This window comes from Staurois parvus, unplaced genomic scaffold, assembly GCF_062004578.1.
Source record: "Staurois parvus isolate SC_StPar_1 unplaced genomic scaffold, SC_StPar_1.0 ptg000746l, whole genome shotgun sequence".
Lineage (NCBI taxonomy): Eukaryota > Metazoa > Chordata > Amphibia > Anura > Ranidae > Staurois > Staurois parvus.
Genome location: NW_028318542.1, coordinates 1,555,605 through 1,568,099, shown reverse-complemented (window position 1 = coordinate 1,568,099; position 12,495 = coordinate 1,555,605). Strand labels below are relative to the sequence as shown.

The 12,495-nt window shown below is 50.6% G+C and overlaps 1 protein-coding gene across 1 annotated transcript in view; it reads left to right on the top strand.

Moving 5' to 3' along the window:
- The window catches only part of LOC149445091 (cytochrome P450 2G1-like), a 776,615-nt gene that overhangs the window by 158,775 nt on the left and 605,345 nt on the right, over positions 1 to 12,495 (top strand). The gene's annotated exons all lie outside the window — the stretch shown is intronic.

Here is a 12,495-nt window from a genome sequence, read left to right as displayed (position 1 = left end):
GACATGTTTGTTATTTTAAAAAAATTAACTAACCTTGAGAATCGCTTGAAACAAACAACCAACTATGGGTGGTAAGGCACTGTCAAAAGATCTCCGGGATAAAGTTGTGGACAAGCACAAGTCATGAACAGGAATGCTAAACTGTTCATTTAGCCTCATTTACTGATGTAGCGCACTCTAGTGGTAGGCTTTGTTATTTTTGCTAGTCAGAGGCTGGGTAGCAGCCTGGGATTAGTCAGCCTGGGAGTGAGGCAGGAGTTCACCTCAGGGCAAGCTGGGAGGCTCTACAGGTCATGGCTTCTGGAGCCCTCCCACCCTTCCAGAAACTTTTGGCACTTTCTGGAAGAGGAGCGGAGGAGGGGAGGAGGCCCTGATTTGCATGTTCAGGGAAACTTGGCAAATCCTTAGGCAGGAGGCCGGGCATGGTGACCAAGGGCAACCAATAAATGTAAAAGAGCCTGTGCAACAGGGGAGTAGGGTGGAAGATGGACTGAGAGAAGGCTGGAGAATGGAGGCTGGGGGGGGGGCAGGGTTGGGAGCCTTCCTATAGGCTGGTTGCTAGAAAGGAGGACCTCCACTACCCTATTGGCACCTAGGGAGGACAGCCTGTCAGCCGGGAAGGAGCCAGTCCAGTGTAAGGCCTGAAAGAAGTTACAAACCATCAAGCTAACAGTACAGGACAGTGTGAGCACTTCAACACCCCCTGGGCCAGATAAAGGGAGAGGGCAGTCAGGTGCAAGACCCAACTAGTCCTCATCCGGCACTATTTAATTGTCAGCTCTTGTAATCCCTTGCTCAGGGATACCCTCAGTGCAGCTGGGTGAAGAGGAAGGATTCATCTGGGGTCTGAGGAAGTACAGCAAGGGGACTTGATGGGGGGCATCCCATATACCCCTAGACCCCATCCAAGTTATTATCCCTTTAATAAAAACCAAAAAAGCAGCTCAAGGACTGTTTTACCGTCTCTGCGTGTGAAATTGTTCAAAATGTGTGTTGCCTGGCCATGCATAGTTTAGGGGGACCCAAACAAATCTTGCGGCTCCTGTGGGGGTAGCGCTACACTGACATGGAAGAGTTTGACAGGTAGTGTTGCCTGTAAATCCCTGCATGTAGCATTAAAAGTGTGTAAGCGCCCGAGCGGCACCATGTCCTCACTGTAGGTGGGCAGACAGGGGCTGTAAATACATGGATCATCCACCTGTTTTTACCAACACTGCCCACTTATGTAAAAGGAGTTGTGAATATCAGATGGACAATATGTGAGGTCACAGGCAGAAAAAGAAACCTAAACTAATATATATATATTTATTTTTGTTTTATTTTTTTATAATTTGGCTGTGGTTAGATCTTAAAATGGAAGTAAAGGGAAATCTAAACTTGCTCCAATCCTACTCTCAGCCACATTCTAAGCCTAATCTATCTAGCCCTGTAATGAAAAAATCCCTATACTTACCTGTTCTGCAGCCACTCTGGTCTAGTCTCCAGCAGCGCCCCCTGTGTGCAGGAGGCAGCCGACACAGCTGAGCAATGCCTGGGGAGGTATGTCACCCATAGAGTTACTATAGGGCTTCTGTTGTCAGCTGCCTCTCCAGCACACTCCTACACGCTGAAGCCGCCGCTGACATCTCAACGTAAGACTGGATATGAGCGGTTGCAGAACAGGTATATATAGTGATTTTCTATTTACAGGGCTAGATACGAGGGGCGTCCAAGTCATACCTGGGACTTTTGAGTTGGTATAATAAAAGAAAAAAGAAAAGAGTGGAAACTGCATTTATTTTTTTACATACTCCCCTGATACATTTATACACATCCCAGTGTTTAACTAATGCCTGGAGAACTTCAACATTTGATTTGTCAGTACGCCGGAACCATCCTAGGACATTCATGAATGATTGTCTTCACCATTCCCAGAGAAGGATTCATCTCTTGTGCAATTCCATGACAGGTTATGCGTTGATTATCCAGGATCAGGTGTTCCACATGTTGAATGTTCACAGAAAGGACTGCTGTGGGCTGGGAACCACGGCCAGGATTGTCACTGATGGATGTACAGACATCTTTGAAACGTTTACACCATTCAAATGTCTTACTGCGGCAGAGTATCTCATCACCGTACTGTGCTTGGAGTCTTCTATAGATATCCTCGGGTACAGGGGCGGACTGACAACTCATAGCGCCCCCAGGCAATAGGGGATCATGGGGCCCCTGTGTCCTTGCCCAAACTCAAAAAAGCCTATGAAAAAGGTACCAGGGGCATCTCATGGGGCCCCCTACTGACTCCGGGCCCTCGGGCTGTGCCTGGGTTTCCAAATGGTCAGTCCGCCCTTGCTCGGGTGTTACGCCTTCGTTCACAAGAAACTTCATCCCCACATGCTGTTCCATGCACGCATCAACACTGTTGTCTGACATCTTGTTTAACGGTCTGTGGACTGGCCCGTGACATGTGTGCCGTCTATCAGTAATAGGACACACTTGCCACTTAGCCCTGGTTCATATATATGCGGTCGTGTGGGCTGTGTTTTGCGCAGGCACGAGAGCCCATTCATTTGAATAGACAACCATGCCCCGTGACACATCCTGCACTTCTTCTGAAAACGCAGCCCACTCGGGAGCCTCGGTTCCCAGTACGGTTGCGTTTTCCAATGCGGGCAGAGTGTCACTAGAACTAATGACACCCGCCCGCGGGTCCGCATTCCTCTGTGCGGGTGGTACGGCTGCACGGATTTTCATTCAGCACCACCTGCACATATGTGAACCTAGCCTTACTACTGCAAGTAGTACCACCACGCTATCATCCCTTTTTACACCTGGAAAATGAAAATTCCCGGTTTGAATTGAACACCCCTCAAAGCTTAGGCTTAGAATGTGGCTGAGAGTAAGATTAGAGTTAGGATTTTCCTTTACTTCCACTAAGGGTGATCATACACATTACAATTTGAATGCACAATTTCTTTTAAAATGACCAAAATCATGTAACAGGAGGGTAACCCTAAACAACCCATTCTCTCTGCATCCAATTGCTCATGCTCTCACATTACATAGTCGTTGGTAGATCTAAAGAAGATCATACAATTTAAATGCATAGTGCATGGCCAACTTTACTTTATTGGTGGAACAATCAGATTGTAATGTGTATCCATTGGGGATGACGTTGGGAGCTACCATGGGTTTAAGGAGAATCTGGTGTGTTTGAGACGCAAGGCAAATGTATAGTGAATTTTACTGGGCTGAATTATTTTTAACCATATTGCACTGCAAGGGTCATTGAGCTTAGGTCAGCTGGCTTAGGGTAGAGATGGGCTGAATGTACCCAGCTTCGGTTCGTGGGGTGTGCAGCAAACACATCATTTGCTTGATGAATGCAAATCCCATTTTCAAAGCTAATAGGCTAGGGACAGGGGCGGACTGACCATTAGAGCACTTGGGCACTGCCGGAGGGACCGGGGTCAGTAGGGGACCCCATGAAATGCCCCTGGTACCTTTTTTTAAAGGCTTTTTTGAGTGTTGGCAAGGACACAGGGGCCCCATGATCCCCTATTGCCCGAGGGCCCCATGAGTTGTCAGTCTGTCTCTGGCTAGGGATCAGCAAAAAGAACACAAGGCCTGGGCTCTGCCTTGAGGGACATGTACCAAGTACAAAATATAACATAAAAAAACACAAATTTTAAAGGGAGCAGTGATTTTAGCCTGGGTTCACACATATGCAGTGCTTTATATCGCATGTATTATTATTACATTGAGTTTATATAGCGCCAAAGGGTTTGCTCAGCGCTGTACAATAGAGGGGGGGACAATACATGAAACATTACAGCAACTACAAACAGCACACGAGGGGTAAGAGGGCCCTACTCTTTCGAGCTTACAATCTAGGAGGGAGGGGGTAGTGGTACAGGAGGAAGTGGCTGTGGGGGATGGAGTGGTAGGAGGAATGAAGGAGAGCAGCAGTTAGGTGAGGGTGGGGTAGGCTTCCCTGAAGAGGTGGGTTTTCAGGGAGCGCCTGAAGGTGAGGAGGGAAGGTGACAGTCTGATGGATTGGGGTAGTGAGTTCCAGAGGATGGGGGAGGACCTGGAGAAGTCTTGCAGACGTGCGTGTGAGGAGGAGACCAGGGAGCAAGATAGAAGGAGGTCCTGTGAAGAGCGAAGGGTACGGGTAGGGTGGTACTTGGGAATCAGGTCGGTGAGGTAGTTAGGGGCAGTGTTGTGAATGGCTTTGTAGGTCAGAGTGAGTAGTTTGAATTTGATGCGTTGGGCGATAGGGAGCCAGTGGAAGGAGAGGCAGAGGGGGGTGGCAGAGGTGGAGCGGGTGGTGAGGTGGATGAGTCTAGCCGCTGAGTTGAGGATGGTCTGAAGCGGGGAGAGCCTGCACTGGGGTAGGCCGGTGAGGAGGGAGTTGCAGTAGTCAAGGCGTGAGATAATCAGGGAGTGCACAAGTAGTTTAGCGGTGTCTGGGGTAAGGAAGGAGCGTATTTTGGCGATATTGCGGAGGTGGAGCCTGCATGTGTTTGTCAGTGATTTGACATGAGGTTGGAAGGAGAGGTTAGAGTCCAGAATGACTCCAAGGACTTTGGCTTGCGGGGCGGGATTGATGGTGGTGATGTTAGTAGTGATGGATAGGATTGGGGGGGGGGCGCGGGCAGGAGGGAAGACGAGAAGCTCGGTTTTGGAGAGGTTGAGTTTGAGGAAATGGAGCGACATCCAGTCAGAGATGTCGTTTAGGAGGTGAGTGATGCGGGCGGAGAAAGTGGAGGTGAGGTGAGGGGTGGAGAGGTAAATTTGAGTGTCATCAGCATAGAGATGGTAGTTGAAGCCGTGGGAGTGTATGAGTTTGCCAAGGGAGGAGGTGTAGATGGAGAAGAGAAGGGGTCCAAGGACAGAGCCCTGGGGGACCCCAACAGAGAGGGGGAGGGAAGGGGAGGTGGCACCATTGTAGGAAACGCTGAAGGAGCGTCGGGATAGGTAAGAGGAGAACCAGGAGAGAGCGGTGTCTCTGATGCCAAGGGAGAATAGTTTATTAAGGAGGAGGGGGTGGTCAACTGTGTCGAAGGCCGCGGAGAGGTCCAGGAGGAGGAGGACAGAGTAGTCGCCTTTGGCTTTGGCGGTTAGTAGGTCGTTGGTGATTTTGAGGAGGGCGGTTTTGGTGGAGTGTAGGGGACGGAAGCCGGACTGTAGTGGATCAAGGAGGTTGTTGTCAGTTAGGTGGGCGCTTAGGCGGTTGTAGACTAAGCGCTCCAGGAGTTTGGAAGTGAGTGGCAGCAGGGAGATGGGTCTGAGGTTGTTTGGGTCAGAGGGGTCCAGGGAGGGCTTTTTGAGTATGGGGGTGATGTGCGCATGCTTTAGGGGGGAGGGGAATACGCCGGTAGAGAGGGAGAGATTGAAGATGTGGGTGAGGGAGCAGATGAGGGAAGAGGGGGGTGACTGGAGGAGTCGAGAGGGGATAGGGTCTAGGGGGCAGGTAGTGAGGCGGGCTTCTGAGAAGACCCTGGTGACTTCCTCAGTGGTAGCGGGGCTGAAGGAGTGCAGAGCTGGTGGGGTTACAGTAAGCGGGGTCTTGGGTGTGGAGGGGGGCAGTGCGGTTGCGAGGTCAGAGGAGGGAAGAGATGAGGGGGAGATAGGGGGGGGGAGGCTAGGTGGGGAGGTAGATTGCGAGTTGACTATGTCCTGACGGATTGCATCAATTTTGTTGTGGAAATGAGTGGCAATCTCGTGGGCGGTGAGTGAGGTACTGAGTGGAGGAGGGGGGAGAGAGCAGGGAGTTGAAGGTGGAGAAGAGTCGGCGAGGGCAGGAGGAGAGGGTGTTAATCAGGTTTACGAAGTAAGCCTGCTTGGTGGCGTGGAGGGAGGAGGTGTAAGTGAGGAAGGCAGATTTGTAGAGGGAGAATGAACGGGGGGGACCTGGTTTTGCGCCATAGTCTCTCCAGCGCACGACTGCGACGTTTGAGTCATTTAGTGTGGTCATTCTGCCATGGTTGGAGCGGTCTGGGTTTGATGTAGCGTGTGGTTAGGGGTGCCAGAGAGTCTAGGGTAGCTGATAGTGAGTCGTTGTACGTGTTAGTGGCTAGGTCAGGACAAGACAGTGGAAGGATGCTGTCGTGTAGGCGGTCGGCAGCTGAGTGGAGGGGGGCCGGGTTCAGGTTGCGGAGGTTGCGGCTGGTGATGGTTTGGCGCTCTGGGGGGGGGGAGTTAGGGGAAGGGGAGATGGAGAACGTGAGGAGGTGGTGGTCGGAGAGAGGGAAGGGGGTGTTAGAGAACTGGTTGAGGGTACAGAGGTGGGAGAAGACGAGGTCCAGGGTGTTCCCAATGATATGGGTGGAGGATTGAGTGTGCTGTGTGAGCGCGAAGGAGGAGGTCAGGTGGAGGAATTGGGAAGTAGCCGGGCTGTTGTCATTGATGGGGATATTGAAGTCCCCGAGGATGATGGTTGGTAGCTCAGAGGAGAGGAAGAAGGGAAGCCAGGCAGCGAAGTCATCCAGGAAGCGGGGTATGGATCCAGGAGGCCTGTAGATCACTGCGATCCTTAGGGGGGTGGGTGAGAAGAGCCGGATGCAGTGAGCCTCGAAGGAGGAGAAAGTTAGGGAGGGAGGATTAGGGAGGACCTGGAAGGTGCTCAGAGGTGATAGGAGCAGGCCGACCCCACCACCTTTGTGACCGCTCAGTCTTGGTGAATGGGACCAGACGAGACCTCCATAGGAGAGTGCCGCAGGGGAGGTGGAGTCAGTGGCCTGTACCCAGGTTTCGGTGATGGCTAGGAGGTTAAGGGAGCGGGAGATAAAGAGGTCATGGATGGCAGTAAGTTTGTTGCAGACCGAGCGGGCGTTCAGGAGTGCAACCGAGAGAGGGGGGATGGATGCGGGGAGAAGGGGCACAGATATGAGGTTGAGGGGGTTACGGCAGCTGGCGGGAGTGGGGGGGTCCCTAGAGGAGGGGTGAGGTGGCGAGGGGCCAGGGTTCGGGGAGATGTCCCCAGCAGATAGGAGAAGGAGAAGGGTGAGGAAGGTGGCATGGGGATGGGAAGTGTAGGAGCGTGTGGGTCTGATAGTGGTGGCACGTGGGTCGACGGGGGAGTGGAGTAGCAGGAGGAGGTGGTGAGTGCCGTAGTGGGGAGAGGGGAGTAGTGAAGGGGCAATGTAGAGCTGTTTTGGGGGGGTAGGCGGGTAGAGGGAGGCGATTTTTGGGATGGTGGAGAGGAAAATGAGGAGGAGTGCAGGAGGCATGTTGGGGTGGGTGGGGTGACAGTTGGGTCAGGGGAGGTGAAGGGATACAGGTCAGGACAAGGTGGTGTGGGGAATCTGTATTACCGTGGGAGAGTCATTTGAGTCCTTCTGTAGGGGTAGAGTGAGGGTGGAGGGCGGCAGCTGGTTGGCAGCAGTCTGTGGGTGCAGTAAGCTGGCGACCATGGGTGCTGTGGCATGTCTTCAGTGGGTACGGTGGTTCGGCTAGTGGAGGGGTCGTAGGGTGCGATGGCTGGGGGTGATGGTAGGCACGGCGACTGGTGATGCTGGCGGCTCGGTGACTGGGGTTGTTGAGGCCAGGCGTCGGGTGCTGAGGGCTCGGCGTCGTGAGGCGCTGAAGGTGTTGAAGGATCGTCATCAGAGTCGAGCGGGGCGTTGCGGTAGCGATCGTCGGCCCTGCGTGGTTTGTGCTCAACCGTGATCTGTTGCGGCCGGTAGGAGAGACCGCGGCTTCAAGGGTCGTGGTGGGCCATTAGTCGCCGGGGCATCGCCAGAGGGAATAGCGTGCCGGAAATCAGGGTGCTGGGCGAGCGGTCCCTGGTGTGGTGGCTGGCTGGTAATCCCAGGTGGGGTGGTGGGCAGGGGATCCCCGGTGGGATGGTGGCCGTGCTATCCCTGGTGGGGTAGTAGCGATCCCTGGAGGGATAGTGGCTTAGGGTCCCTGGTGGTTTGGGGTTTCAGGTGGATGGTGGGATCCCTGAGTATGTGATTCGCACAGAAACTGCACCACATTCCTGTGCAAATCAAATGTGAATTCTGTGCGGTGCGATTTGAGCCATAAATGTTGTATGGCTCAAATAGCACCACATCCGCACCACACAGGTGCAAGACCCTTTTTTTGGTCCTCCCTAAAATCAGATGGCATGGGTATTCACACCCATGAGATCCGATTCTGCACAACGCACCGCATTTCACGCACTGATTTTGGGGTGTTGTTAACTTAACATACACACCCACGGTGGTTCGCATGAACGGGGTGCGATTCTGATGCGGTGCAGAATTCGCACAGAAAGCGCTGCGAATTCAGCACCACATTAGTGTGAACCCAGGCTTAATATTAAAGTGATACATTAAAAACCAAATTCCACTAAAAACAACCTGGAAGATTCTCTAAAACTGCCTGTGATGTGGAACATCTATACAATGTATACAAAGTACTACTGCTAAAGTAACATTTACAACAAAAAAATTTCATTTACATAGTTACATAGTTAGTCTGGCTGATAAAAGACAAAAGTCCATCCAGTTCAACCATAGAAAAAAAAAAAGTTATAATCCTATACCCACAGTTGATCTAGAGGAAGGCAAAAAAACCAGCAAAACATGATCTAACTTGCTCCTGCTGGGAAATAAATTCCTTCCTGATCCCCCGAGAGATATTCCCTGGATCAACTTTACCTATAAATGTTAGTATCCAGTTATATTCTGTGTATCTAAGAAAAAATCCAGGACTTTTTTGAAGCAATCCACTGAGCTGGCCAGAACCAACTCTTGAGGGAGTCTATTCTACATTGCTCTCACTGTGAAGAAACCTTTCCGTGTTTGGAGATTACATTTGTTGGAGGCAAATGGGAGCAGGGAGATGGGTCTCAATTTATGCAAACAGGTGGGGTCCAGGGCTGTTTTTTAAGTATGATTGGTAACCAGTGCATGTTTGAGTGGGAAGGGAAAGGTGCCCATGGAGAGTGAGAGGTTGAAGATGCGGGTTTAGGACAGAGCAAGAAGGAGGTCGCAATAATCGTGAGGGACAGGATCCAGAGGACAGGTATGAGGTGAGCCTTGGAAAGGAGTTTGGCAGCTTCCTTGGTGGTAACAGGGTCGAAGGAGGAGAGTGCTGAGTGTAGTGTAGGGCCTGGTATGTTGGTTGGAGGAAAGGAAAACGCAGTGGATGTGATACCAATTGGCTAGCAGTTACACTGCATTAGAATAGGAAAACAGAGTACCTGTAAATACCCATCTGTGGTCATTAGATGGGAGCCATGGTGCATTGAACACATGAAAGTGCATTGGCTGAGACCTCCAGATGGCTGTCACATTGCATTAGTATAGGAACAGTTGAGTGCTGCCTGTGATACTTTTGTATTTGCACTAATATACATTTTTTCAGGAGCATCTTTCAGGGTGTTAGTGATAATGAGATAAGATACAGAGAGAGCTATATGTGTCTTATCTCACTAACTATCCTACTTTAATTATCATTGCTTTGTATATTCGTGTTGTTTGTCCCTCAAAGACTGTCTTACTTCAACATTCTGCTAAACCTTTGTGTATCAGTACTGCTCACATCTTGAAGAAGGGGGTACACCCCGAAAGTTGGTGCTGATAAAACGTATGTTAGTGCAGATAAAAAAGTATCTTGGACAATACTCAATTGTTTCTGTTGCAAGTGCACTAATACAGCTACAATCACTTGAAGTGGTCTGGGGGGTAAAGGTGCAGGAATTGGGGTGATGTGAGGTGTGATGGTGCAGGAATTGGGGTGGTCTGAGGGGTGAAGGTGTAGGAATTGGGGTGATGTGAAGTGTGATGGTGCAGGAATTGGGGTGGTCTGAGGGGTGAAGGTGTAGGAATTGGGGTAATGTGAGGTGTGATGGTGCAGGAATTGAGGTGATGTGAGGTGTGAAGGTGCAGGAATTGGGGTGATGTGAGGTGTGATGGTACAGGAATTGGGGTGATGTGAAGTGTGATGGTGCAGGAATTGAGGTGATGTGAGGTATGATGGTGCAGGAATTGGGGTGGTCTGAGGGATGAAGGTGTAGGAATTGGGGTGGTCTGAGGGGTGAAAGTGTAGGAATTGGGGTGATGTGAGGTGTGATGGTGCAGGAATTGGGGTGGTCTGAGGGATGAAGGTGTAGGAATTGGGGTGATGTGAGGTGTGATGGTGCAGGAATTGGGGTGTTGATACTGAGGGGTGAAAGTGTAGGAATTGGGGTGATGTGAGGTGTGATGGTGCAGGAATTGGGGTGGTCTGAGGGATGAAGGTGTAGGAATTGGGGTGATGTGAGGTGTGATGGTGCAGGAATTGGGGTGGTCTGAGGGATGGTGTAGGATTTGGGGTGATGTGAGGTGTGATGGTGCAGGAATTGGGGTGATGTGAGGTGTGATGGTGCAGGAATTGGGGTGGTCTGAGGGGTGAAAGTGTAGGAATTGGGGAGATGTGAGGTGTGAAGGAGCAGAAATTGGGGTGGTCTGAGGGGTGAAGGTGTAGGAATTGGGGCAAATTTTTCAGGAGCATCTTTCAGGGTGTTAGTGATAGTTAGTGAGATAAGATACAGAGAGAGCCATATGTGTCCTATCTCATTAACTATCCTACTTTAATTATCATTGCTTTGTATATTCGTGTTGTTTGTCCCTCAAAGACTGTCTTACTTCAACATTCTGCTAAACCTTTGTGTATCAGTACTGCTCACACCTTGAAGAAGGGGGTACACCCCGAAAGTTGGTGCTGATAAAATGTATGTTAGTGCAAATAAAAAAGTATCTTGGACAATACTCAATTGTTTCTGTTGCAAGTGCACTAATACAGCTACAATCACTTGAAGTGGTCTGGGGGGTAAATGTGCAGGAATTGGGATGATGTGAGGTGTGATGGTGTAGGAGTTGGGGTGGTCTGAGGGGTGAAGGTGTAGGAATTGGGGTGATGTGAGGTGTGATGGTGCAGGAATTGGCGTGGTCTGAGGAGTGAAGGTGCAGGAATTGGGGTGATGTGGGGTGTGATGGTGCAGGAATTGAGGTGAGGTGAGGTGTGAAGGTGCAGGAATTGGGGTGATGTGAGGTGTGAAGGTGCAGGAATTGGGGTGGTCTGAGATGTGATGGCACAAGAATTGGGGTGATGTGAGGTGTGAAGGTGCAAAGCTCAATATCAAGTGGTTTACAGCTAGAGCTGAGACTAGGCTATCTGATGTCAGCATTGGAGTCAATAGCATCAATAATAACCCCCCAGCATTGGTGTCAGTAGCAGCAATAATAACCCCCCAGCATTGATGTCAGCAGCAGCAATAATAACCCCCTAGCATTGGTGTCAGCAGCAGCAATAATAACCCCCCAGCATTGGTGTAAGTAGCAGCAATAATAACCCCCCAGCATTGGCGTCAGTATCTGAAATAATACCACCAGCATTGGTGTCAGTAGCAGCAATAATAACCCCCCAGCATTGGTGTCAGTAGCAGCAATAATAACCCCCCAGCATTGGCGTCAGTATCTGAAATAATACCACCAGCACTGGTGTCAGCAGCAGCAATAATAACCCCCCAGCATTGATGTCAGCAGCAGCAATAATAATGCCCCAGCATTGGTGTCAGCAGCAGCAATAATAACCCCCCAGCATTGGTGTCAGTAGCAGCAATAATAACCCCCCAGCATTGGCGTCAGTATCTGAAATAATACCACCAGCACTGGTGTCAGCAGCAGCAATAATAACCCCCCAGCATTGATGTCAGCAGCAGCAATAATAACCCCCCAGCATTGGTGTCAGCAGCAGCAATAATAACCCCCCAGCATTGGCGTCAGTATCTGAAATAATGCCACCAGCATTGGTGTCAGTAGCAGCAATAATAACCCCCCAGCATTGGTGTCAGTAGCAGCAATAATAACCCCCCAGCATTGGCGTCAGTATCTGAAATAATACCACCAGCACTGGTGTCAGTAGCAGCAATAATAACCCCCCAGCATTAGTGTCAGTAGCAGCAATAACAACCCTGTAGCCTTAAAAATGCCCCCTCTGAAACAGATGCTTTTTAACCTGTGTAAAAATAAAAAAAGGTGTATACTTACCTATTGGCAGGCTCCTCTGGTCTAGTTACATAGTCGTCCTTGTGCCAGCCAGTGGCATCTGCAGGGGAGAGTAGAGAGTGCTCGACAACAACTGGTAAAGCCTGCCGCTGACTCACACAGGCAGAACCGGTGCTAGACCATTTTGTGCCCTAGGCAAGACCACTGAGCCAGTACTGGGAGGAGATACAGGATGCACTGAGCCACTGAACTACTACTGGGAGGAGGTACAAGATGCACTGAACCACTGAACCACTACTAGGAGGAGGTACAGGATGCACTGAGCCACTGAACCATTACTGGGAGGAGGTACAGGATGCACTGAGCCACTGAACCACTACTGGAAGGAGGTACAGGATGCACTGAGCAACTGAACCACTATTGGGAGGAGGTACAGGATGCACTGAGCTACTGAACCATTACTAGGAGGAGGTACAGTATGCACTGAGCCACTGAGCCATTACTGGGAGGAGGTACAGGATACACGGATCCA